Raw genomic sequence first — 23,603 nt, forward strand, 5'->3', positions numbered from 1 at the left:
TTGTTACAAACAGTGCTGCATAACTTTGTAAAAAATGTCATTTCATAAATCTGTAGGATAAATTCCTAGAAGTAGAATTGCTGGGGCAAGGCATATACAATGATGTTACCAAATTTTTCTATAGAGATGGTATATCAATTTTTATACTCCTAACAGCAAAGCTTGTGACCCAAGTAAAGAAGGGGTAGGAAATGGGGAATTTGACTGGACCAGGTTTGCGGAGGACTAAAAGTAGTTAATATATTTGGAGTATAAAGTAATAGGTGAAGAATGGTAGGAGGTGAGACTAGAGAAGCAGGCAGGGGCCAGGTTTTTATGCTTCGATTTTATTCTGTAGCTAATGGGGAGCAATAGAAATAGTGAGGGATTGACATAGTTAAGATCGTGTTCTAAATAGAGTGCTCTGGTGGCCCTATGAAGATGGATGGGAAGGGGCAAGACAGAAAGCACTAACATAATTTAGGTTAATGCAGTAGACTTCTTGTCAGACCATGCGTCTCAGTTACGGGTTTGGAGGCTGTTCCTTGTGAGTCTAAAAGGTTTACGGTGTGCTAAGGGAGATAGGGGAGATTAATTTAAAAAGGGAGAGCATGTCTCATTGACAGTAGCAAGAAAGCTTCACTGGATAGTCAGATGTATTTTGATGGATGGGTAGATTTTGGGTTGGTAGACAGGGAGAAGTGGGATAAAGGAAATCATTCCAGTTCCTGAGAGAATAAGCCAGGAATAGGTGAACTTTTCCTATAAAGGACATAATAGTAAATGTTTTAGGTTCTGTGGAACACATGTGATCTCTGTCATGTATTTTCCTTTTTTATGTCTCTTTAAAAATGTAAAAACTTAGCCCACAGCCCTTATGGAAACAGACCATGCATGAGCAGGGCTTGCAGGGGGTTGGGATGAGAAGATGACCTTGTTGCCAACTCTTAGAATAAGCTAAGGCCTCAAGGCTTGGAAGGTGCAGAACATACTTAGTAAAATGGGTATAAAAGGTAAGTTGAGGCAGAGGTGTGGAAAACTTTAAAAGTTAGTCCAAAGAATTTGTCCCTAGGTTAGGGAGCCACCTATTGTATTGACACCAATGGTGACATTTTGCCTGGTACCATAAACTTGTATTATCAGCTGTAAAACCGTGTTTGGGAGAGTTGCTCTTGTGTAGATGTCTATATTGCATGTAGTACTGCTAGTGGATCACCATTAACATGAAACACTAAGGTCTGACCGACTCATTAGGACTTAGAGTGTTGTAGTGCGAGGCTTAACTCAGAATCAAGTTAACGAAGTAGAATATTATGGCTCAAAATTTCAGGAATTCTATAGACAGTGGTAAACCTTTCTCACTATTTTTTATTTATTCCAAGTTTTGAAAAATAGGAAATAAAAAATGTACAACAGTGTAGCTGATTGTTTCATTAAACTGGTCCTCTATATACAATCTCTGTGAAAGCTTTCCATTGTTTAAAACTTCTGGTTCTAGACAATTGGAAAACTGGTTTTCCTTTGAGGTGAGAGAACTGGTTTTCCTTTGAGGTGAAAGTCTGGGTGTGTGGTTCGGTAGTATGAGATTAGAATTACCTCAGGGAGTTACTAGAATATCAGTGTGACACCCATATTATTGTACATCCTGGGGGAGAATGTTTTTGAAATAGCCTCCCAGGGGATTCTTTACCTGCTTTCTCCATTAAGAGCCCTCGTTTGAATCAATTTCTGTCTTCTCTTTCCTGTGCTCACCTTAGTTTCCAGTAGTGCTTTCAGTGAGTTCTTAGATGAAACTTTGCTGTCCCATAAAGACTGCTGATTTCTGCTATATCTTTTTTTTTGGTATCATTAATCTGCAATTACATGAGGAACATTATGTTTACTAGGCTCCCCCCTTTACCAAGTCCCCCCCACCAACCCCATTACATGTCCATCAGCGTAGCAAGATGCCATAGAGTCAGTACTTGTCTTCTCTGTGTTACACTGCCCTCCCTGTGCCTCTCCCCACATTATACATGCTAGTTGTAATGCCCCCTTTCTTCCCCACCTTATCCCTCCCTTCCCACCCATCCTCCCCAGTCCTTTCCCTTTGGTAACTCTTAGTCCATTCTTGGGTTCTGTGATTGTGCTGCTGTTTTGTTCCTTCAGTGTTTTCTTTGTTCTTATACTCCACTTATGAGTGAAATCACTTGGTACTTGTCTTTCTCTGCCTGGCTTATTTCACTGAGCATAATACCCTCCAGCTCCATCCATATTGTTGCAAATGGTAGGATTTGTCTTCTTCTTATGGCTGAATAATATTCCATTGTGTATATGTACCACCTCTTCTTTATCCATTCATCTACTGATGGACACTTAGGTTGCTTCCATTTCTTGGCTATTGTAAATAGTGCTGTGATAAATATAAGGGTGCATCTGTCTTTTTCAAATTGTGCTGCTGCATTCTTAGGGTAAATTCCTAGAAGTGGGATTCCTGGGTCAAAAGGTATTTCTATTTTGATTAAATTATATTTTAAATGAAAATTTTTGCTTGTGGCTGTTTAATAGAAGGATGTTTAAAAGATAAATGAAATGTTAGCTATACTAGCTGTTTGGAAGATAGCTTGACAATGTTTCTGTTTTACTGTAATTTTACTCTCTTTGTGTAAAGTTTTTACTAAAGAGAAAATGTATAAATCATAAATGTACAGCTTTTGAATTTTCACAAAGTGATCATACTTATGTAACTGTTATGCAGATTCAGAAATAGAACAACTGCTTCAGAAGCCCACTTCACCTGCCAGCTGCTGTCCTTCCTTCTCCCCCAGGGGAACCAAAATCCTGACATAATGTCACCAATCATTATAATTTTACCTTTTAAAAAAATGAATGTTGTGTATAAAAAGTTTCTAAATATGTTTTCTTGTATGTGATAATATTGACATGTATTCTTGTGTCAGTACTTCATTCTCATTGCTTTAAATAATTACACTATAAAAATATGCCACAGTTAAACCTAATCAAGGAAATGAAAAACCTATACCCTGAAAACTACAAGACGCTCCTAAGAGAAATTAAAGAGGACACTAATAAATGGAAATTCATCCTATGCTCTTGGGTAGGAAGAGTTAATATTGTCAAAATGGCCATCCTGCCTAAAGCAATCTATAGATTCAATACAATCCCTATCAAAATACCAACAGCATTCTTCAACGAACTGCAACAAATAGTTCTAAAATTCATATGGAACCACAAAAGACCCTGAATAGCCAAAGCACTTGTGAGAAGGAAGAATAAAGCAGGGGGGATCATGCTTCCCAACTTCAAGCTCTATTACAAAGCCACAGTAATCAAAACAATTTGGTACGGGCACAAGAACAGACCCGCAGACCAGTGGAAGAGCATAGAGAGTCCAGACATTAACCCAAGCATGTATGGTCAATTAATATATGATAAAGGAGCTATGGATATACCATAGGGAAGTGACAGCCTCTTCAACAGCTGGTGTTGGCAAAACTGGACAGCTACAAGAAAGAGAATGAAACTGGGTTACTGTCTAACTCCATACACAAAAGTAAACTCAAAATGGATCAAAGACTGGAATGTAAGTCATGAAACCATAAAACTCTTAGAAGAAAACATAGGCAAAACTCTCTTGAATATAAACATGAATGACTTCTTCATGAACATACCTCCACAGGCAAGGGAAACAAAAGCAAAAATGAACAAGTGGGACTATATCAAACTGAAAAGCTTCTGTACAGCAAAGGACACCATCAGTAGAACAAAAAGGCATCCTACAGTATGGGAGAATATATTCATAAATGACATATATTCACCCTTATTATCAAGTCCCCCCCATACCTCATTGCAGTCACTGTCCATCAGTGTAGTAAGAAGCCTTAGAGTTCCTATTTGTGCTGTCTTCCCCGTGACTCCACACACACTATAGCACTATATAAACTATTAACTCTAGTACCATGTTCTATTTCTCAGCTATGCTGAATGAGCAACAATTTATTATATAGGATTCTGCTTTTGCACTATAGTTATTGAGAAATATTTTGCAAAAGTAATAGAAGACATTCTTTAAAAATTTTGTAGCAAATATAGTAAAAAGTAAAAATTTTCTTTCACCTCATTACCAACAATGTGCATATGAATATGTTTATACACATCTGTAATACACAAATATATAGTGTTTTTTATAAATGGAATTATGCTGTGTTTTGCAATCTTTATAATTTCTGGTTGGATGGGAGTCCACAGAGCTGTTCTGTCAGATCTTTGCTTTAAACAAGATGAAAGACATTTATTTCTTCTGTTATAAGTACCTTGGAACAGATTTTATGAACGGCAGCAACATTCAGTATTTATCTGTTCAATGTTAGTAGTGAGATGGCTTTACAGTGATCACACCTTTCATTTCAGAGAACTTTCCAAATGCTCTGTAAAAAAAGGCAGATGTATGATTGACTGCTTTATGAGGCTGCTAAGCATCCATCATTCAAGACCTTTTCCCTTTCTCAGAAAGTGCAGGATCATTCATTTTGGAGCAGTTGACTCTTAACAGATTGCACCTATTACCTGTGGTTGTAGGAGGTGATCTTTCTCCATCTGTCTGAGAGTAGAAAAGTAAATTAGTGAACCTGTAACTAGATTGAACAGTGCTGGAAATGAAAATAGGTCCTTTCTGATAATTTATATACCAGATAATGCTATGTTATCTTTTGTAACCAAGTTCTCATATCTGTAGCTTACTATATTCCTGGGACATCTCTAATTTCCAGTATTTCACACCATTTTCTCCATAAGCCATTGAAATATTACTCTTTGCAACATTCAAATTAACACATGCCTATGGCATAAAATAATTTATCACTTCATAAATGTTTATTTATTTGCTCAGAAAGTAATTGCTGTTTTACCAATATTGATGAATCTTACTTGAAAGGGAGAATATTCCTTTGAGGGTTTAAGTAGAGTTTAATTTAAGGTCCCGTGGGGAGGTTTCTCTTGCCAGTGGGTTCAGCCCCGGACAAGTTCACTATGTATTCAGTGAGACTGGGAAAAATGACAGTGGAATGTTCTTGGGGTGAAAGAGTTTATACCCAATTTTATTCCCATGGTGGCAGGTCAATCACTAGAATCTCATCCACTCAGAGCAAGTCTGCATGCAGCAAGCCGGTCTCTGTCTCTGGGCCTTTCCACCCCACATCTGTCTTAGTCTCTGTCCTCGGTGCTGCCACCACTCCAGTCTCTGCTCTCCTGCAGCTGTGCAGCTGTGCAGCTGTGCAGTATTCCAGAACACTGGGCAGAGCTCTTTAAATAGTATTAATAACAATGTATTGCCCACACATGTGTAGTGAGGAAGCCGACCGGGGCCAGGTGAGAATCCCACCATACAAACCTTCACTTTCTCCATACTCAGTTATAAAGTTTCTTAAATATAAAACTAGGAAGAAATTCTCATTTTTCACTTGCTGTTTAGCATTATCCATTCATTAAGCAGATTTAATAGTATTGACACTACCATTCTTAATATAAAACACTGATTGCTGAGGCTTATTAGAGCTTGTTTTACTAGGATTATCTTCTTATAGAAGCTCTAAATTAAGTAGTTTGGCAAGTGGTTTTTGACAACCAAGTTTGTAATCTAGTATTGTCACACTTTATAACACATCTTTGACAATATGGTAATTTATTTTTGTTGTATTTGTGTTTCGAAGGTGAAAGACACATTTTAGCATTGTCCTTTAGTTAAAAATGATGTTAGACTTAATCTGGGAAATAAAATGAAAATGCTGATCTGGGCTTGCCTCAATCTGCAGCTAACATTGTTCTAGCAAACTGCATGGAATGGATGTGCAGAACCAGGTGTTTTACTTTAACCACAGCTGTACCATCTGTGGGAGCAGGTGGACAGATTCTGTGTCATCAGGCAAGCACAGCTGGTGAGACTTAGGAGAAGAGATAATTGATTGCTTTTCTTCCAGCTACAGCCTCTCCAGTCACATACACCTAATCACAGCTTTTACCAGTGCATGGGTGTTGACTCTGGTCAGGATGACGACAGAAGTGAACAACAAACAAAGCACATTTGGCTGCTTATGTTTTTGTTGGATTGACACTAAGATAAGTTAAAGGCTTTTTTGTTTAAACTTGTGTGTTGATTTTTGTTTTTAGCTACTTGAGGATATCTCCAGGATAGTTAAGTATAGTTTTATATATATACACACACATACATATTATCTATACAGTTTATGACAGGCTCTTTCTGGAGAACTGGAAAATAAGCAAAGAGGGCTTTCATTAGGAAAAATAGAGCAAAATAAAGGTTATAGATCCCATACACTGAAGAATAGAAGGGAAATACAGACTATCGAGTTACAGATTTTTGGAAGAGAGTCTAGGGAGCATTTGTGACCCTTATCCCGAATTATCTCATAGATGAGAAAATACCTCCTCAGTATCAGGGCCTGTGTGGATAAAGTGAAGGTTCCTGTAGCGAGGATTCTCATCTGGCCCTGGCTGGCTAGCTCACTACACACATGTGGGCAATACCTTGTTATTGACTCCATATAAAGAGCTCTGCCTGGTGCTCTGGGCGACATGGTGGCATGGCTGCAGGAGAGCAGAGACTGGAGTGGTGGCAGCACCAAGGACAGAGACCGAGACGGCTGTGGGGGGCAGAGAGGCCCCAGAGGCAGATACCAGCTTGCTGCATGCAGACTTGCTCTGATTGACCTGTTACCATGGGAATAAAGTTGGGTATAACCCTTTCACTCCAAGAATGTTCCACTGTCATTTCTTTGGTCTCATTGAATCCATAGTGAACTTGGGTGCTAAAACCCATTGGCAAGGCAATTGGTGGTATTTGGCAGGATTCATTATCGACCAAGGAAAAGAAAAGGCTGCCCTCATGGGAGGAACGTTTCAGCGGGCTGCACCTATGGGCTGGGAGACATACGAGTGTCCCCCAGTAGACATTGTGCTACTGGGAAAGGGTGGAGGACTGGGCTCCACCCCAAGAGAAAGGAAATTTGTTGCTGACTGAAATGGCGTCACTATGAAGTGCTGTGGGAATAGTAAAGGATGTCGTGGTAGCCTGAGAAGGAGCAGTGGCCCAAGAAGGAGCGGCATGAGAAGAAGAAGCACGAGAGTGCAGGCTGCCAGGTGCCGTGAGGCAGGTAAAGGATGTAGTGGAGCCATCAGCCCCAGAAATGGAGGAGTGGAGGTTTGGTGAACAGGTGGGGGTGGAGGCCCTGCCGGTACCAGAGGCATGAGCCCCTCCTCGGTTGAAACCCCACCTGGTTGAAAGCTGCTGGAGAACCCTAAGGACCCGGCAACCGCAGGTTCTTCCAGGAGAGGTGCAGCCCTCTCCTCAGGTTGTGGAGCACTCCATGCTCTGTTTCTATCCCTAGGCTCAAGCACAAAAGGAAATACTGTGTGCTTCTTGAAGGAAGAATTTAAAGGGCCCTGTGAAGGTCACAAGGACCCAGATGTGGGTTGGTTCTGAAAAGGCAGGAGCAGACAAAGAAATCGGATGACTGGAGCTGTGGCAACAACCGAGACCAGAGCAGTGGTTCCAGCTGCTGAGGATGAAGCAGAAGGCAGAGATAAAGTAACAAGATCAGTCTGTGTGTCTGTAAGACTTTCTGCTGGAGAGACTGAAGAAGGTGGGTATTGTAAGGCCCACCCATGGTTCTTTCACAATATTCCATCTTCCTTGCACAGGGACCATTGCAGAGGATTGAGGGCACATATATTGAGAGGCAAGAATCCTGGAGAGGTGGAGTGTGGTTAAAGTGAGGGTTCCTGTGGCCAGGATTCTCACCTGGCCCTGGTTGGCTAGCTCACTACACATGTCTGGGCAATACTTTGTTATTGACTCTATATATAAAGAGCTCCACCCAGTGCTCTGGGTGACATGGTGGCACAGCTGCAGGAGAGCAGAGACAAGAGTGGAGTGGTGGCAGTGCCAAGGACAGAGACTAAGACAGATGTGGGGGCAGAGAGTTCCAGAGGAGATACTGGCTTGCTGCATGCACACTTGCTCTGAGTGGACGGGATTCTAGTGATTGTCCTGCCACCGTGGGAATAAAGTTGGGTATAACCCTTTCACCCCAGGAACGTTCCACTGTCATTTCTTTGGTCTCATTAAATCCATAGTAAACTTGTCTGGGGCTGAAACCCATTGGTAAGACAGCCTGGTTCCTTGGTGAATTGGGTTAAAATTCAAAATAACTTTAATTGTGAAAAAGTGGATCAAAATGTAGCTAAGTGAGTGGGCCAGTTTATTGTAGGATCTACCAGTTATATATGTAATTTCAGCTAATCTGAAACTACAAACAAACCTATATTACAATGTTTCAGAAGTTATAATCATACTGTTGGGATGCATGAAAGAAGCTAGGTGTTTGCCGTATCATACTTAAGGTTTTGCATTTGTGCACCTCAGTTTAAAAGATATATGTGGACAACATTTAAGAGTGTTCAAAGATGATCTCTAAATATGATTCAGGAAAAGAAACCCCAGGTGGAAGGTTCAAGAAGCTGTCCCTGATAAAGAGAAAGCATAGAGAATCAATAGGCCTTTAGGATTGTTTTGTAGAAGTTGGCTAGTTGTGTAGTTACTCCATTTAGAACTAGACAAGAAGTGACAGGAGCATCAAATTTGCCTTAGCCATAAAGAAAGTAGATGTATATTGTATATTCAGGGATTAGCAGCATCAGTGTCACCTGGCAGCTTGTTAAAATACAGAATCTCAGGCTCTGTGGCCCAGACCTACTGAATTTGTGTTTTAATAAGACCCAGGTGACTAATATGTACAATAAAATTTCAAATGAGTTAAACCAGAAACTTTATAATGATTAAGATTTTCTAAGAGCTTTTTAAAAAACGGGATTCTTAACCTGGATGAAAGATATTTTACATTTTTAAGTATTTATTTACACACTTCTTGGGAAGAATCAAGTAGTAGAATGAGAGCATAAAGGGAAATTACATCAGCTTAAGCAAGAACACAACTAAATATGAAGCTGATGAGATTTCAAGCAAGAAAGGCAAAGTAGGAACCATTATGAAAACTATGGGTTATAAATACAGCTTTCCTTTTCTGAGCAAGGACACCATGCCAGCTCAGGATAAACTTTAAACTCTATAACAAATCCATTACATTTGCCTTTAGGAGACTTTGAAGAATTACGGTGTAGCTCCAGGCCAGAGGGGGTTCCCTACTCTGGGCAAGTTCACTTCGGATTCAGTGAGACCGAATAACAGCAATGGAACATTGGGTAGGTAAAAGGGTTTATACTAAGCTTTATTCTTGTGGTGGCAGGTTGAGTGCTAGAATCAACGCCTGTCTCTGGCAAAGTCCGTTTCCATTGTGCCTCTGCTCCAGGCTCTGCCTCCACTCCAAGCTCTCTGCCTTGAGCACTGGGCAAGGATCTTTATATAACAACACAGGCAGTAATGGCTTATTGCCAACACAGCTTCAAGCATGTGCCTGCACCGTAGGCCAAGTATTACATCATTGCATGTGCACAGTGGGCAAGTAGATTAGGATCAGATGAGGATCCTGGCCATGGAGCTTCCATTTGTCCTATATATGGATTCTTAATTTTAAAGAATATGAAGGAAGTATAGTGCATAGTTGTTTATCAATTCTGTCTGTAATGTGCAAGGGTAAATTGAAGTTCTGTTAAAGTTGTTCTGCTGGGAAGCCAGAAACATCTAAGTATTTGACTTTATGAATATAATTTACTCACTCATCAAATACTTAATGGGTGCCATCTATGTGCCAGGTACAGTTTTAATTACCGTTGATAGAGTAGTGATCAAAATGAAGTCTTTGATCCCCCAGAGCTCACAGTCTGGTGGGGAGACAGCCAGTAACAAACAGACAAATATATACAGTACTAAAATACCAGGTGGAAAGAAATGTTTTGAAGAAAAGTAAACCAACCAGGGATTGGAAAATGGTGGGAGGGGAAGGTATGGAGACCAGCCTTACATTGAGTTGATACTTAGAGAACCTTTTGGTTTAAGAGCTAACTTATTTCCCTGTTTTTTTTCCTTTATACTTATCACTTATCTCAGGTAGGTTTTGGAACACACTTCAGTTTTAAGGCCACTAAGATACATACTTGTATTTTTAATTTTTGATTCAGAGAATTATGTGTAACTAAGTGTCTGGCATGTAGTCTGCTTTAATAAAACTTTGCATGTTTCCTAACAAACTTAAAGATATTCTATTGAGAAAATCACAGCGGTCCTCCCATGAGTCAGGCTGAATTCTTTTTTTTTTTATTTTGTTGACAGTAATCTACAGTTACATGAAGAACATTATATTTACTATGCTCCCCACTTCACCAAGTCCCCCCAACACATTCCATTACAGTCACTGTCCATCAGTGTAGTAAGATGCTGTAGAATCACTACTTGTCTTCACTGTGTTGCACAGCCCTCCCCAAGTCCCCCCCTATATTATACATGCTAATCATAATGCCTCCTTTTTTTCCCCCACCCTTATCCTTCCCTTCCCACCCATCCTCCCTAGTTCCTTTCCCTTTGGTAACTGTTAGTCCATTCTTGTGTTCTGTGATTCTGTTGCTGTTTTGTTCCTTCAGTTTTTCTTTGTTCTTATACTCCGCATATGAGTGAAATCATTTGATACTTGTCTTTCTCTGCCTGGCTTATTTCACTGAGCATAATACCCTCTAGCTCCATCCATGTTGTTGCAAATGGTAGGATTTGTTTTCTTCTTATGGCTGAATAATATTCCATTGTGTATATTGTACCACATCTTCTTTATCCATTCATCTACTGATGGACACTTAGGTTGCTTCCATTTCTTGGCTATTGTAAATAGTGCTGCGATAAACATATGGGTGCATATGTCTTTTTCAAACTGGGCTGCTGCATTCTTAGGGTAAATCCCAGAAGTGGACTTCCTGGGTCAAATGGTATTTTCTATTTTGAGCTTTTTGAGGAACCTCCATACTGCTTTCCACAATGGTTGAACTAACTTACATTCCCACCAGCAGTGTAGGAGGGTTCCCCTTTCTCCACAACCTCACCAACATTTGTTGTTGTTTGTCAAATTTTGGATGGTGGCAATCCTTACTGTTGTGAGGTGATACCTCATTGTGGTTTTAATTTGCATTTCTCTGATGATTAGCGATGTGGAGCATCTTTTCATGTGTCTGTTGGCCATCAGAATTTCTTCTTTGGAGAACTGTTCAGCTCCTCTGCCCATTTCTTAATTGGATTATTTGCTTTTTGTTTGTTGAGGTGCATGAGCTCTTTATATATTTTGAATGTCAGCACTTTATCGGATCTGTCATTTATGAATATATTCTCCCATACTGTAGGGTACATTTTTGTTCTACTGATGGTGTCCTTTGCTGTACAGAAGCTTTTCAGCTTGATATAGTCCCACTTGTTCATTTTTGCTTTTGTTTCCCTTGCCCGGGGAGGTATGTTCATGAAGAAGTCACTCATGTTTATGTCCATGAGATTTTTGCCTATGTTTTTTTCTAGGAGTTTTATGGTTTCATGACTTACATTCAGGTCTTTGATCCATTTCGAATTTACTTTTGTGTATGGGGTTAGACAGTGATCCAGTTTCATTCTCTTTCATGTAGCTGTCCAGTTTTGTCAGCACCATCTATTGAAGAAACTGTCATTTCCCCAGTGTATGTCCAAAGCTCCTTTATCGAATATTAATTGACCATATATATTTGGGTTAATGCCTGGAGTCTCTATTCTGTTCCATTGGTCTCCGGCTCTGTCCTTGTGCCAGTACCAAATTGTCTTGATTACTATGGCTTTGTAGTAGAGCTTGAAGTTGGGGAGTGTGATTCCCCCCACTTTATTCTTCCTTCTCAGGATTGCTTTGGCTATTCAGGGTCTTTGGTGTTTCCATATGAATTATTGAACTATTTGTTCCAGTTCATTGAAGAATGTTGTTGGTAATTTGACAGGGATTGCATCAAATCTGTATATCGCTTTGGGCAGGATGGCCATTTTGACAATATTAATTCTTCCTAGCTAAGAGCATGAGATGAGTTTCCATTGCTAGTGTCCTCTTTTAATTTCTCATAAGAGTGTCTTATAGTTTTCAGGGTATAGGTCTTTCACTTCCTTGGTTAGGCTTATTCCTAGGTATTTTATTATTTTTGATGCAATTGTGACTGGAATTGTTTTTCTGATTTCTCTTTCTATTAGTTCATTGTTAGTGTATAGGAAAGCCACAGATTCTGTGTGTTAATTTTGTATCCTGCAACTTTGCTGTATTCCGATATCAGTTCTAGTAGTTTTGGAGTGGAGTCTTTAGTGTTTTTATGTATAATATCATGTCATCTGCAAATAGTGACAGTTTAAATTCTTCTTTACCAATTTGGATTCCTTGTATTTCTTTGTTTTGTCTAATTTCCATGGCTAGGACCTCTACTACTATGTTGAATACCAGTGGGGAGAGTGGGCATCCCTGTCTTGTTCCCGATCTCAGAGGAAAAGCTTTCAGCTTCTTGCTGTTCAGTATTATGTTTTTGTCCTTCTTTTTGTTGATGTGGTGGATGATGTTGATGGATTTTCGAATATTGTACCATCCTTGCATCCCTGGGATGAATCCCACTTGGTCATGGTGTATGAGCCTTTTGATGTATTTTTGAATTTGGTTTGCTAATATTTTGTTGAGTGTTTTTGCATCTACGTTCATCAGGGATATTGGTCTGTAATTTTCTTTTTTGGTGGGGTCTTTGCCTGGTTTTGGTATTAGGGAAATGTTGGCTTCATAGAATGAGTTTGGGAGTATTCCCTCCTCTTCTATTTTTTGGAAAACTTTAAGGAGAATGGGTATTATGTCTTCTCTGTGTGCCTGATTAAATTCCGAGGTAAATCCATCTGGCCCGGGAGTTTTGTTTCTGGGTAGTTTTTTGATTACCGCTTCAATTTCTTTGCTGGTGATTGGTTTGTTTAGATTTTGTGTTTCTTCCTTGGTCAGTCTTGGAAGGTTGTATTTTTCTAGGAAGTTGTCCATTTCTTCTAGGTTTTCCAGCTTGTTAACATATAGGTTTTCTTAGTATTCTCTAATAATTGTTTGCATTTCTGTGGGGTCCGTTGTGATTTTTCCTTTCTCGTTTCTGATTCTGTTGATGTGTGTTGATTCTCTTTTTCTCTTAATAAGTCTGGCTAGAGGCTTATCTATTTTGTTTATTTTCTTGAAGAACCAGCTCTTTGGTTTCATTAATTTTTTTCTGTTGTTTTATTCTTTTCAATTTTATTTATTTCTTCTCTGATCTTTATTATCCCTCCTTCTGCTGACCTTAGGCCTCATTTGTTCTTCTTTTTCCAATTTCGATAATTGTGACATTAGACTATTCATTTGGTATTGTTCTTCCTTCTTTAGATATGCCTGGATTGCTATATACTTTCCTCATAAGACTGCTTTCGCTGCATCCCACTGAAGTTGGGGCTTTGTGTTGTTGTTGTCATTTGTTTCCATATATTGCTGGACTCCATTTTAATTTGGTCATTGATCCATTGATTATTTAGGAGCATGTTGTTAAGCCTCCATGTGTTTGTGGGCCTTTTTGCTTTCTTTGTACAATTTAGTTCTAGTTTTATTCCTTTGTAGTCTGAAAAGTTGGTTGGTAGGATTTCAATCTTTTGGAATTTACTGAGGCTCTTTTTGTGGCCTAGTATGTGGTCTATTCTGGAGAATGTTCCATGTGCACTTGAGAAGAATGTGTATACTGTTGCTTTTGGATGTAGAGTTCTATAGATGTCTGTTAGGTCCATGTGTTCTAGGGTGTTGTTCCGTGCCTCTGTGTCCTTACTTATTTTCTGTCTGGTGGATCTGACCTTTGGAGTGAGTGGTGTGTTGAAGTCTCCTAAAATGAATGCATTGCATTCTGTTACCTCCTTTAGTTCTGTTAGTATTTGTTTCACATATGCTGTTGCTCCTGTGTTGAGTGCATATATATTTAGAATGGTTATATCCTCTTGTTGGACTGAGCCCTTTATCATTAGGTAATGTCCTTCTTTATCTCTTGTTACTTTCTTTGTTTTGAAGTCTATTTTGTCTGATAGTAGTACTGCAACACCTGCTTTTTTCTCACGGTTGTTTGCATGAAATATTTTTTTCCATCGTTTGACTTTTAGTCTGTGCATGTCTTTGGGTTTGAGGTGGGTATCTTATAAGCAGCATATAGATGGGTCTTGCTTTTTTATCCATTCTGTTACTCTGTGTCTTTTGATTGGTGCATTTGGTCCATTTACATTCAGGGTGATTATTGAAAGATATGTACTTATTGCCATTGCAGGCTTTAGATTCATGGTTACCAAAGGTTCAAGGTTAGCTTCTTTAGTATCTTACTGCCTAACTTAACTCTCTTATTGAGCTATTGTAGACACTGTCTGGTGATTCTTTATTTTTCTACCTTATTATTCCTCCTCCTCCATTCTTTATATGTTGGGTGTATCATTCTGTGCTCTTTTGTGTTTCCTTTAACTACTTTTGTGGGTAGTTGATTTTATTTTTTGCCTTTAGTTAGTATTTGGTTGGTCTGCTGTCTTTGCTGTGATTTTATTTTCTCTGGTGACATGTGTTTAGCCTTAGGAGTGCTCCCATCTAGAGCAGTCCCTCTAAAATACCCTGTAGAGGTGTTTTATGGGAGGCAAATTCCCTCAACTTTTGTTTGTCTTGGAATTATTTAATTCCTCCTTCATATTTAAATGATAATCATGCTGGATATAGTATTCTTGGTTCAAGGCCCTTGTGTTTCATTGCATTAAATATTTTATGCCTTTCTCTTCTGGCCTGTAAGGCTTCTATTGAGAAGTCTGATGATAGCCTGATGGGTTTTCCTTTGTAGGTGACATTTTTCCTCTCTCTAGCTGCCTTTAAAACTCTTGCCTTGTTCTTGATCTTTGCTATTTTAATTATTATGTGTCTTAGTGTTGTCCTCCTTGGGTCCCTTCTGTTGGGAATTCTGTCTACTTCCGTGGTCTGAACGATTATTTCCTCCCCCAGTTTGGGGAAGTTTTCAGCAATTATTTCTTCAAATATACTTTCTATCCCTTTTTCTCTCTCTTCTTCTGGTACTGCTATAATGCAGATATTGTTCCTTTTGTGTTGGTCACACATTTCTCTTAATATTCTTTCATTCCTGGAGATCCTTTTATCTCTCTCTGAATCAGCTTCTATGCATTCCTATTCTCTGGTTTCTATTCCATCAATGGCCTCTTGCATCTTATCTATTCTGCTTATAAATCCTTCCAGAGATTGTTTCATTTCTATAATATCCTTCCGGATTTCATCCCTTAGCTCTTGCATATTTCTCTGCAACTCCTTCAGCATGGTTATGACCTTCATTTTGAATTCCTTTTCAGGAAGATTGGTTAGGTCTATCTCCCCAGATTCTTTCTCAGGGGAGGATGTCTGCATTAGTATGGTCTGTATCAAACTCTTCTGCCTTTTCATGGCAATAGAGGTATTTGTGGGGACCTGGTGCATGTGTTGGCTGGGAGAATGTCCCTTCTTGCTGGTTTGTGGCCTTTCTCTCCTGGGAGAACGGCGACCCCTAGTGACTTCTGCTGGGCAGCTGTGCGTAGACAGGGCCTCTGATTCTTGCCCGGCCACTGTGGAGTTAAGCTCCACAGTTGCTGTGCGCGTGGCCGGCCTCAGGCTGCTGCTCCACTATGGCGGAGTGGCATCGGAGGGAAACGGGCGGGAGGCTGTTTATCTCCATGAGGGGCCTCCAAGTTGTGCTGCTGCCCAGGGGATTAGGGTGCCCGGAATTCCCCAGGATTCCCAGCTGCTAGGCTAAGTGTCCTGGGACGTTTACATCCAACTGTGGGGTCCCTGTCCCTTTAAGTCTTTCAAAAAGCACTCAGTTTTCTTTGTCCCAGGGGCACCGGCTGCGGGGACCCACTCGCAGGTTTTACTGTCCCGTTTCCCTACTATCCAGCACCCCACGCACTGTGTGTCTGCACTCCAGTGCAGATGGTTAGGGCTGACTATTTAGCAGTCCTGGGCTCCTTCTCCCTCCCCGCTCTGACTCCTCTCCTTCCGCCGGGAGCTGGGGTGAGGGGCGATCGGGTCCTGCCGGGCCGTGGCTTGTTTCTTACCGTCTTTGCGAGGCGTTGTGTTCTCACCGGTGTAGATGTAGCCTGGCTGTTGTCCTGTATCTTCTGGTCTGTCTTTTAGGAATAATTGTATTTGTTATATTTTTAAAAATGGTTTTGGGAGGAGATTTCCGCTGCTCTACTCATGCCGCCATCTTGGCTCCGCCCTCCGAGTCAGGCTGAATTCTTATTTTGGTGGGGAAGAAGGATGTGGAACCTAGGTAGAGTAGGTGACCTTTAGATGACTTTTAAAGTTCTTTGTTGTCTTTTTCATGTTATTGTGACTTTGGGATCCTTGTAAAGGTTGATGGAATCCAGAATCTGAGAGTTTCATCTGAGAAGTGGTTTCCTCGCTGTTGGTTATGTAACCATCTAGATGGGTATTACTTTGGAATAACTGAGGGGTTTTCAGATGTGTTCTGGAGTGATTGGTAACAGTTTTCTCCCTTTTTTGTTACTATTTTGTTGTGGAAATTGCCTAGATGGGCATGCCAAATGCTACATACTGCAAATGTTCATTTTCAAATAAAAGATTTTTTATTTTGTTGCAAATTTTTAAGTTTTTTTATCCAACTATTCAATTACGCACTTAAGAAAAAACTATCAGTCTTAATAGGAGATAGGTGTGAGAGGAGGGTTAATTTTATGCTTGATGTGCTAGAAATGAACTGGTTAATTTACACCCAGATAAAAGTATGCTAAGTTACAATTTTAAAAAATCAATTTGGTAAGAAAGTCATTTGTATGACTGCTGTGCATAAGTTAGAAAATAATGTGGAAAATGTGGGGGTTTGTAAACAGCTTTATTGAGATATAATTCACATACCGCAGTTTTTTTTTTACTTAAATTATTGTTGATATAAAGTCTTACATTGGTTTCAAATGTACAACACAGTGGTTCAACAGTTGTTATAAAATCCTCCCCCCCACCAGTATGGTTTCTATCTGTCAACATAGAAAGATGTTAGAGATCATTGGCTATATTCCTCATGCTGTACTACTATCCCCGTGACCGACTTACGTTGTGATTGTGAAATTTTGTGCCCTTTTACCCCCTCACCTTCCCTACCCACCCATCTCAACGCCTCCCTCATGGTAACACTAGTGACTTCTCAGAGTCTATGGGTCTAATGCTGTTTTGTTCATTCTGTTTTGTTTTGTTAAGACATTCCACAAGTAATGAAATCATATGGTATTTGTCTTTCTCTGCCTTGCTGTCAGTGTCCAGCGGTTGCCGTTGAGGTCTTGGGGCGCTGAGAAGAGCAAAGGAAGCAGGAGTTGTCATGAAGGGTGATCAAAAGAAGCCACTTTATTCTGCATAAAGGTGTACTTTTTATACTGCTGTAGTGCTGGTTCATTGTTACATAAGTATTGCAGATGCTCATGTGTGTGGCCTTCTAGGCCAGGTGTCTGGCCTTCAAGGCCCTTATCTAGCTCCTTAATCATGGGTACAACATGCTGTGTTTTCAAAGTTTCATGAACAAGGCCAGACATATCTTGGGTGAAGCAATGGATAGCTGTCCTTATAGAACATTAAGGTAAGGTTGGGGGTGGGTGGGCCTTCCCTACACTAGTTTACTTCACTGAGCATAATATTGTCGAGATCATCCATGTTGCTGCAAATCGCAGAATTTCTTTTCTTTTTATGGCTGAATATTCCATTGCATATATGTACCACATCTTTATCCATTCATCTATTGATGGACCCTAGGTTGCTAGCGATAAACGGGTACATATATCTTTTCGACTCAAGGATCTTGTTTTCTTCAGGTAATTCCTAGAAGTGGAATTACTGGGTTGAATATTTTTAGTTTTTTGAGGAACCTCCGTACTGCTTTCCACAGAGGTTGCACCAATTGACATTCCCTCCAACAGTGTAAGAGGGTTCCTATTTTTCTGCATCATTGCCAGCACTTCTTTTCTTTTCTTTTGGTTCGTAGCCATTCTGACTGGTGTGAGGCATAGCAAGCATAAAATTAACCCTCCCTCTAAGTTCACACCTATTAAGTTTGATACTGTTTTTTTTTAAGTGTGTAATTGAATAGTTGGATAAGATAAAAAACTTAATTGTGGTTTTGATTTGCATTTCCCTGATGATTAGTGATGTGGAGCATCTTTTTATGTGCCTGTTGGCCATCTGTATTTCTTCTTTGGAGAAATGTCTGTTCTTGTTCTCTGCCCGTTTTTTAATTGGTTTATTTATTTATTTATTTTTATTTTGATGTTGAGGTATATGAATTCTTTATTTACGAATATATTCTTCCATACTGTAAGTTGCCATTTGTTCTACTGATGGTATCTTTTGCTATACAGCTTATTAGTTGGGTGCAGCCCACTTGTTTATTTTTTATTTAGTTGCCTGGGGAGATGTGTCCAGGAAAAAATTGCTCATACTTATGTTCAAGAAATTTTTGCCTGTGTTTTCTGCTAAGAGTTTTATGGTTTCATGACTTACATTCAGGTCTTTGATCCATTTCTAGTTTACTTTTGTGTATGAAGTTAGACAATAATCCATTTCATTCTGTTACATGTAGCTGTCTAGTTTTCCCAACGCTAGTTGTTGAAGAGGCTGTCTTTTCCCCATTGTATATTCATGGCTCCTTTATCGTATGTTAATTGACCATATATGTGTGCATTTATATCTGGGTTCTCTATTTTGTTCCATTGATCTGTGGGTCTGTTCTTGTGCCAGTACCAAATTGTTTGATTACTATGGCTTTGTAGCAGAGCTTAATTCAGGGAGTGTCATCCCCCCAGCTTTGTTCTTTCTCAGGATGGCTTTGGCTGTTTGGGTTTTTTTGTGGTTCCATGTGAATTTTAGAACTATTTGTTCTAGTTCATTGAAGAATACTGTTGGTATTTTGATAGGGATTGCACTGAATGTATAAATTGCTTTGGGCAGGATGGCCAATTTAACAATACTAATTCTTTCTATCTGTGAACATGGGATTTCCATTTATTGGTGTCTCTTTTAATTTCTCTCATGAGTGTCTCATACCACATACTTTTAAATATACAACTAATTGAATCTGTGTATACACACAAGGTTGGGCAACCATCACCACTGTATACCAGAACATTTTCATCATCATTTCCCAAGGAAAACCCATACCCACTAACAATCATTCTGAATCTTCCCCTTCCCCAGCCCCTAATCTACTTTGTCTCTGGATTTTCCCATTCTGGACAGTCCAATAAAAGTGTTAGAAATATTCTTTGTTTGACTTGTATTATATTTAAACTCTTTTATGAATTAATAGTTGTAAGTCCAGGGAGAGGAAATCCCGGGGCAAAATACCTCTAAAAACCGAAATCAGTCAAAGGGAGAAATTAAATTTTAAATCCATTTATTGCTTACAAACTGCAGTCTGGGCCCTTCTCTCCCACTCCAGCAGAAGCCAAAACTGGCCCTCCCCCTCACCTCTCAGGTACAGATAAGCCCTCCATTGCCCAGGTAATTACCCATTGATACAGAGATGAGCTTTTCTCCACCCCTGAGGAATGAGGCAAATACACTAAAGCCATACTTCTCTCCACCCTTGAGCACTTGTTGATGTGCAGTTGTACTAAAGCCAGGTGAGATATTCTGGAAATAACTACAATTTTACCCACAGGACACCCCTCCAGAAATCTCGCCTTACAGTTTGCTTGTTCCCCCTCTTCCGACCAAACTAATGACATACAATAGCAACAGCAGTAAAATCAGGATAATCCTTAAGCCAAAGGATTCAGCCTATGCAGATTAAGTAAGTGTACTTGACAGCACAGTCTCTCACTGAGCATAAAATATATTTCTACAATTGTTTACTCATTCCTAACAACCTTGCTAGATTGCTCACAAAACTTTTACCAAACATTAGACAAAGTCAAGCCTCTCTTTAAGCACTTTTTTCTTGATAACAGCAATACTATCATGATAATTCTCAAGCCAGAGGATTCAGCTAGGTTCAAAGTTCCATGCAGATTAAGTCCAAAACTCAGCCATTCCAGCCATCACACGGCTGGTGCAGCCATTGGGCACATCCGGGACACAAGGACTGTAGAAGCAAATAACCATGATTGTTGGGGGCCACTTTTCTGTTATTCCAGTAATACACAGGAGGCCAACTTCCAGGCCTTCTCCCCAAGGTGCCAGAAGAGCCAGCCATCGCCAGTCCATGTGTCGAAATGTCCAGGGCCATGTGCATTTTATTCCTAATTGCTGCACCCATCCTTGCAATGCATGTCCAATAAAGTGCATGCCTTGATTGCTCTGAATCACCGGCGACCAGCCATAGGCTGCAAAGAGATGCTCTAGGACCCTCTTGGTGGTTTGTTGATCTGCAGAATGTGTGCAGGGCACTCCTTCTGGGCTTGGCTGACTTCTTCAAAGGTCAATGGCAAGCCCCACTGATGGGCTACAGCCGACACTGTCTTTTGCCCCACTTATAACCAACGTTGATGTAGCCATTGGGCCACACCAGAGGCAGACTTCCCTTCTAGCCAGTGCACCTGGGCCAATGCATCCGCTTCATTATTCCCTGGGGATGCCAAAGGCAAATGATGAGTTATATGATATACGGTAGGTGTCTGTGCCATGCCACTCCATGGCCTTTGGGTCAAGTCTCTCACCCACCCTGTGATGGGATAGGTGGTTATTACCTTGGTCAGAGCTTTTCCAGTGATGGGCTCCATAGCCAGCAAGGTGTGGTACACAGAAGCTAGTTGCTTCTCTATCAAGATGTACCGGACCTCTGCTCCTTTCCATAGTTGTGACCAGGCTCCAGTTGGGAGCAGAAGCTGCAGCAGTGGCAGAAACAGTAGCCTTAGGCTCATGCCACAGGCCGGGGTCGGCATGGCCAGCAGCGCTGGTGGTGCCTCCATGACCACACCGAGTGTAGACACATGTCCCTTGGCACAAGCGCCACTTCTCCCCATCATTACTTGGGGCAGCTCTCCTAAAGGTCTCACCCATTATGACAGATTTCAGGTTCACAGGAATCCTGCCAACTGTACCAGATGTAAGTCTGGGGAGAGGAAAAGCCTGGGAGAGTAACAATACCTCTAAAAACTGAAATCAGTCAAAGGGAGAGATAAAGTTTAAAATCCGTTTATTGCTTACAAACTGCAGTCCTGGCCCTTCTCTCCTGCTCCAGCAGAAGCCAAAACTGGCCCTCCCCCTCACCTCTCAGGTACAGATAAGCCCTCCATTGCCCAGGTAATTACCCATTGATATGGAGATGAACTTCTCTCCACCCCTGAGGAATGATGCAAATACACTAAAGCCATACTTCTCTCCACTCTTGAGCACCTGTTTATATGCAGATGTACTAAGGCCAGGCAAGATATTCTGGAAATATTAGAATTTTACCCACAAGAGTCAATATTTAAAATTTGGGGAAAAATACAATATATGCCTTTTTGTGACTGCTTTCACTTAACAATGTTTTTGAGGTTCATTTATATTGTACCATATATCAGTTTCATTCCTTTTTCTGGCTGAATAATGCTCATTGTATGATACATGGTTGTTTATTATTCACAGACCTTGTGTTTGTGAATTTGCCTACTTGCTACAATTTATTTATAATCCTGAAATCAATACATGGTGGTCAATTGTAGACCTGAGCAGAGCAGTGGAAATTTTGATTTCTCAACACTCGTTCTCAGCTGAAATTGAACAAGGTGACACTCAGCTCTCATACTGTAAACAAGTCCTTTTCATAGTCTATTTAGTGTCACATTTTTCACACTTTTGTACTTTTTGTTGGTGAGTTCACTGTTTAAAATGGCCCCCCAAGTATTGTGTGAAGCAATGTCTGGTATCCCTAAGTATAAGAAGGCTGTGATGTGCCTTAAGGAGAAAATACATGTGTTAAATAAGCTTTGTTCAGGCATGAGTTATATTGCAGTTGGCCCATGAGTTCAATGTTAATGAGTCAACAGTATATAGTAAATAAGGTGTCTTTAAACAGAAACACATAAAGCAAAGCTATGTATTGATCCATTGGTGAAAATGTGACTAGGGACTCAAAAGCAACCTAACTGTATTTCCTATAGGAGAAGTGGTTTAGTATTCGCTACCAAAGTATTTGCAACAACTTTATGGAACATAACTACCATGAATAATGAGAATATGCTATACCATGTTTTACTTAAATCTTTATCAGTTGATGGATTTTTGGCTTGCTTCAACTTTCTGGCTATTATGAATAATGCTTCTCTAAACATTTGTGTAAGATTTTTATGTGGACATAATGTTTACAATTTTCTTGGGTATGTACCTAGAAATGGAATTGCTGGGTTATGTGGTATTTCTATGTTTAATCTTTCAAGGAACTGCCAGAGCACTTTGGAAGACTTGGCTTAGCCATTTTACATTCCCAACAGCAGTATTTGAGGGTTCCAGTTTCTGCCCATTCTCCCCAATTCTTATTACTGTCTTTTTGTTTATAGCCATCTAGTGGGTGGGAAGTGGTATCACATTGTAGTTTTGATGTGCATTTCCCTACTGGCTTACAATAGTGAGCATCTTTTCTTGTATTTGTTGTCCATTTGCATAATTTTTGGAGAAATCTCTATTCTTTGCCAATAATATAGTTTTTTAGTGAAACCAAAACATCTATTTGATGAATAAAATTATTTTATGGCAAAAATAAAGCTTTAAATTGTCAGAAACCCAAATTCAGAAATACAAAGTAGCTTTTTATAGGAGGATACGATTATTGTGGGTACTCCTGCCTTTTTTCTTTTTTTTCAGTAAGACCAAATAAATATTTCAAATTGATTGTAGTAGAAGAAGTATATGTCTTAAACCATATTTCCATGTGAGAGGGACTGTTCTCTGAATACCACTTTGAGAGGAATTTACCTCAATCTGCTGCTTTGTAGTAGGAAGGCCTGGAAAGTTCTCCTAGTTCCCCATATTACTCATCTGGCTTGCACTGCAGTATTTAAGGTAAGAGTTGGGCCACAAAGCCACATACTCAAGTGAGTTCAGATTGTATTTGAGTAATGGTCTAGTAGGTCTCTACAGCTGTCATTATCTGACTGTGTGATCATTCCAATCAGTTGGCAGTAAGGTGTTTTTGTTCAAGTCCTCAGCTATATTATAAGACTTGTGGGACTATGTTGAGCTGCTAGCTCTCGGTACATATGTTTGGTAAAATTTGCTAAATCCAAGAGCCTTCTTAAAAATCGTTGTTTTCCTTGATCTCCTAGATATAATTTAATTGTGTTATACACCATTTAATTGTATGTATGTTTTATAATATGCATTTGTTTTTGGTTGTTTATTGGTCTGAATTTTGGATACTGTGATTTGTCCAAATTTTCAAAAACCATGCAATGTATTTAGCATATTTTTCATGAACGAGAGAGCTAGGAATTCTGCATCGGACAGGTTTTCCAGATCTTAAGAAAACTCAATGCCTGTGAGAGATGTATGGCTTGTGTACACAAGTAACTGAGACAGGTTAAGATGAGGACATATGAATGTAATAAAGGAGATGATCAGTAAAGATTGCTTGTG

At 39.8% G+C, this 23,603-nt stretch overlaps 1 protein-coding gene across 4 annotated transcripts in view; it reads left to right on the plus strand.

Annotated features, from left to right (window-relative positions):
- Positions 1-23,603, plus strand: part of CBFA2T2 (CBFA2/RUNX1 partner transcriptional co-repressor 2) — a 179,465-nt gene that overhangs the window by 16,144 nt on the left and 139,718 nt on the right. Inside the window, exon 1 of one of the 4 annotated variants that reach the window (XM_057502915.1) lies at positions 8,334-9,255. The exons of the other annotated variants lie outside the window; for them this stretch is intronic. The gene's annotated coding sequence lies outside the window, so the exon portion shown is untranslated. Of the gene's footprint in view, positions 1-8,333; positions 9,256-23,603 lie in introns of those variants that run through there. 4 annotated transcript variants of the gene reach the window in all.

This window comes from Manis pentadactyla, chromosome 5 (assembly GCF_030020395.1).
Source record: "Manis pentadactyla isolate mManPen7 chromosome 5, mManPen7.hap1, whole genome shotgun sequence".
Lineage (NCBI taxonomy): Eukaryota > Metazoa > Chordata > Mammalia > Pholidota > Manidae > Manis > Manis pentadactyla.